We start from the raw sequence: 5,043 nt of genomic DNA on the forward strand, positions 1-5,043 counted from the left end.
TGTAGTATTAATAAGTGTAGAATGATATGTAGAATGGAGTGCAGAATGATGCAGAATGGTGTAGAATGAAGTGTAGAATGAAGTGTAGAATGGTGTAGAATGAAGTGTGGTATGTCGTAGTGTAGAATGAAGTGTAGAATGAAGATGTGTAGAATGAAGTGTAGAATGAAGTGAAGAATGAAGTGTAGAATGAAGTATTGTAGAATGAAGTGTAGAGTGAAGTCGTGCAGAATTAAGTGTAGATTGAAGCGTAGAATGAAGTGTAGAATGAAGTGTAGAATGTTGTAGAATGAAGTGTGGAATGAAGTCGTGTAGAATGAAGTGTAGAATGAAGTGCAGAATGAAGTAGTGTAGAATGAAGTGTAGAATGAAGTGTAGAATGAAGTAGTGTAGAATGAAGTGCAGAATGAAGAAGTGCAGAATGAAGTGCAGAATGAAGTGTAGAATGAAGTGTAGAATGAAGAAATGTATCATGAAGTGTAGAATGAAGTGTAGAATGGAGTGTAGTATTAATAAGTGTAGAATGATGTGTAGAATGGAGTGCAGAATGACGCAGAATGGTGTAGAATGAAGTGTAGAATGAAGTGTAGAATGGTGTAGAATGAAGTGTGGTATGTCGTAGTGTAGAATGAAGTGTAGAATGAAGATGTGTAGAATGAAGTGTAGAATGAAGTGAAGAATGAATTGTAGAATGAAGTATTGTAGAATGAAGTGTAGAGTGAAGTAGTGCAGAATTAAGTGTAGATTGAAGCGTAGAATGAAGTGTAGAATGAAGTGTAGAATGGTGTAGAATGAAGTGTAGAATGAAGTGTAGAATGAAGAAGTGTAGAATGAAGTGTAGAATGAAGTGCAGAATGACGTATAGAATGAAGAAGTGTAGAATGAAGTGTAGAATGAAGTAGTGTAGAATGAAGTGTAGAGTGAAGTAGTGTAGAATTAAGTGTAGAATGAAGTGTAGAATGAAGTGCAGAATGGAGTGCAGAATGAAGAAGTGTAGAATGAAGTGCAGAATGAAGTGTAAAATGAAGTGTAGCATGGAGCAGTGTAGAATAAAGTGTAGAATGAAGTGAAGATTTAAGTGTAGAAAGAATAAGTGTAGAATGAAGTGTAGAATGAAGTGGAGAATGAAGTGGAGAATGAAGAAGTGCAGAATGAAGTGTAGAATGAAGAAGTGCAGAATGAAGTGTAGAATGAAGTGTCGAATAGAGTGTCGAATGAAAATGTGCAGAATGAATTGCAGAATGAAGTGCAGAATGTATTGCAGAATGAGGAAGTGTAGAATGAAGTGTAGCATGAAGTTTAGAATGAAGAAGTGTAGAATGATGTGCAGAATGAAGTGTAGAATGAAATCGAGAATGAAGTGCAGAATGAAAAAGTGGAGAATGAGGTGTAGAATGAAGTGCAGAGTGAAGTAGTGCAGAATGAATTGTAGAATGAAGTGTAGAATGAAGCGGAGAATGAAGTGTCGAATGAAGTGTAGAATGAAGTGTAGATTGAAGTAGTGTCGAATGAAGTACAGAATGAAGTGCAGAATTAAGTAGTGTAGAATGAAGTGCAGAATGAAGTGCAGAATGAAGTGTGGAATGAAGGAGTGTCGAATGAAGTTTAGAGTGAAGTAGTACAGAATTAAGTGCAGAATGAAGTGTAGAATTAAGGGAAGAATGGAGTGTGGAATGAAGAAGTACAGAGTGAAGTGTAGAATGATGTGTAGAATGAAGTGTAGAATGGAGTGTAGTATTAATAAGTGTAGAATGAAATGTAGAATGAATTGTAGAATGAAGTGTAGAATGACGAAGTGCAGAATGAAGAGTAGAATGAAGTGTAGAATGAAGTGTAGAATGCTGTGCAGAATAAAGTAACGTTGAATGAAGTTTAGAATGAAGTGTAGAATGAAGTAGTGTCGAATGAAGTTTAGAGTGAAGTAGTGCAGAATTAAGTGCAGAATGAAGTGTAGAATTAAGTGCAGAATGGAGTGTAGAATGAAGAAGTACAGAGTGAAGTGTAGAATGATGTGTAGAATGAAGTGTAGAATGGAGTGTAGTATTAATAAGTGTAGAATGAAGTGTAGAATGAAGTGTAGAATGAAGTGTAGAATGAAGAAGTGCAGAATGAAGAGTAGAATGAAGTGTAGAATGAAGTGCAGAATGGAGTGTAGAATGAAGAAGTATAGAATGAAATGTAGAATGAAGTGTAGAATGACGTATAGAATGAAGAAGCGTTGAATGAAGTGTAGAATGAAGAAGTGTAGAATGGTGTAGAATGAAGTGTAGAATGAAGTGTAGAATGAAGTGCAGAATGCATTGCAGAATGAAGAAGTGGAGAATGAAGTGCAGAATGAAGTGTAGAATGAAGTAGTCAGAATAAAGTGCAGAATGAAGAAGTGTAGAATGAAGTGTGGAATGAAGTGTAGAATGAAACGGAGAATGAACTGTAGAATGAAGTGTAGAATGAAGTAGTCTAGAATGAAGTGTAGAATGAAGTGCAGAATGAAGGGTAGAATGTAGTGCAGTATGATGTAATGTAGAATCAAGTGTAGAACGAAGTGTAGAATGAAGTGCAGAAAGAAGTCGTGCTGAATGAAGTGTGGAATGAAGTGTGCAATGAATTGTACAATGAAGTGTAGAATGATGAGTAGAATGAAGTGTAGAATGAAGTAGTGTGGAATGAAGTGTAGAATGAAGTTTGGAATGAAGTGTAGAATGTCGTGTAGAATGAAGTGTAGAATGAAGAAGTGCATAATGAAGTGCAGAGTGAAATGTACAATGAAGTGTAGAATGCAGTATAGCAGGAAGAAGTGTCGAATGAAGTGTAGAATGAAGTGTAGAATGAAGAAGTGCAGAATGAAGTGTAGAATGAAGTGTAGAATGAAGTGTAGAATGGAGTCTAGAATTAAGAAGTGTAGAATGAAGTGTAGAATGAAGTGTAGAATGAAGTAGTGCAGAATGAAGTGTAGAATAAAGTGCAAAATGAAGTGTAGAATGGATTGTAGAATGAAGAAGTGTAGAATGAAGTGTAAATGAAGTGTAGAATGACGTATCGAATGAAGAAGTGTAGAATGAAGTGTAGAATGAAGAAGCGTGGAATGAAGTGTAGAATGAAGTGAACAATGAAGTGTAGAATGAAGTAGTGCAGAATGAAGTGTAGAATGATGTGCAAAATAAAGTAACGTAGAATGAAGTTTAGAATTAAGCGTCGAATGAAGTAATGTAGAATAAAGTGCAGAGTGAAGTAGTTCAGAATTAAGTGTAGAATGAAGTGTAGAATGAAGTGCAGAATGAAGTGTAGAATGGAGTGTCGAATGAAGAAGTATCAAATGAAGTGTAGAATGAAGTGAAGAATGTAGTGTAGCATGAAGTGTGGAATGAAGAAGTGCAGAATGGTGTAGAATGAAGCATAGAATGAAGAGTAGAATGGAGTGCAGAATGAAGAAGTGCAGAATGAAGTGTAGAATGACGTGTAGAATGAAGAAGTGTAGAATGAAGTGTAGAATGAAGAAGTGTAGAATGAAGTGTAGAATGAAGTGAAGAATGAAGTGTGGAATGAAGTAGTGCAGAATGAAGTGTAGAATGACCTGCAGAATAAATTAACGTAGAATGAAGTTTAGAATGAAGTGTAGAAGAAAGTAGTGTAGAATGGTGTAGAGTGAAGTAGTGCAGAATTTAGTGTAGAATGAAGCGGAGAATGAAGTGTAGAATGAAGTGTAGAATGGTGTAGAATGAAGTGTAGAATGAAGTAGTGTAGAATGAAGTGTAGAATGAAGTCGTGTGGAATGAATTGTAGAACGAAGTGTAGAATTAAGTAGTGTAGAATGAAGTGCAGAATGAAGTGCAGAATGCATTGCAGAATGAAGAAGTGGAGAATGAACTGCAGAATGAAGTGTAGAATGAAGAAGTGTATCATGAAGTGCAGAATGAAGTGTAGAATGGAGTCTAGTATTAAGAAGTGTAGAATGAAGTGCAGGATGAAGTGTAGAATGAAGAAGTGCAGAATGAAGTGCAGAATGAAATGTAGAATGAAGTGCAGAATGGAGTGTAGAATGAAGAAGTATAGAATGAAGTGTAGAATGAAGTGTAGAATGACGTATAGAATGAAGAAGCGTTGAATGAAGTGTAGAATGAAGTGTAGAATGACGTATAGAATGAAGAAGCGTTGAATGAAGTGTAGAATGAAGAAGTGTAGAATGAAGTGCAGCATGAAGAAATGTAGAATGAAGTGTGGAATGAAGTGTAGAATGAAGGGTAGAATGAACTGTAGAATGAAGTGTAGAATGAAGTAGTCTAGAATGAAGTGTAGAATGAAGTGTCGAATGAAGTGTAGAACGTAGTGCAGAATGATGTAATGTAGAATCAAGTGTAGAACGAAGTGTAGAATGAAGTGTAGAATGAAGTCGTGCATAATGAAGTGCAGAATGAAGTGTAGAATGGAGTGTCGAAGGAAGAAGTGCAGAATGAAGTGAAGAATGAAGTGCAGAATGAAGTAGTGCAGAATGAAGAGTAGAATGCTGTGCAGAATAAAGTAACGTAGAATGAAGTTTAGAATGAAGTGTAGAATGAAGTACTGTCGAATGAAGTTTAGAGTGAAGGAGTGCAGAATTAAGTGCTGAATGGAGTGTAGAATGAAGAAGTACAGAGTGAAGTGTAGAATGATGTGTAGAATGAAGTGTAGAATGAAGTGTAGAATGAAGTGAAGAATGAAGTGTAGAATGAAGTATTGTAGAATGAAGTGTAGAGTGAAGTATTGCAGAATTAAGTGTAGATTGAAGCGTAGAATGAAGTGTATAATGAAATGTAGAATGGTGTAGAATGAAGTGTGGAATGAAGTGGTGTAGAATGAAGTGTAGAATGAAGTGTAGAATGAAGTAGTGTAGAATGAAGTGAAGAATGAAGTGTAGAATGAAGTAGTGTAGAATGAAGTGCAGAATGAAGAAGTGCAGAATGAAGTGTAGAATGAAGTGTAGAATGAAGTAGTGTCGAATGAAGTGCAGAATTAAGTAGTGTAGAATGAAGTGTAGAATGATCTGTAGAATGGAGTGCAGAATGAAGA

Source organism: Pristiophorus japonicus, unplaced genomic scaffold (genome assembly GCF_044704955.1).
Source record: "Pristiophorus japonicus isolate sPriJap1 unplaced genomic scaffold, sPriJap1.hap1 HAP1_SCAFFOLD_149, whole genome shotgun sequence".
NCBI lineage: Eukaryota > Metazoa > Chordata > Chondrichthyes > Pristiophoridae > Pristiophorus > Pristiophorus japonicus.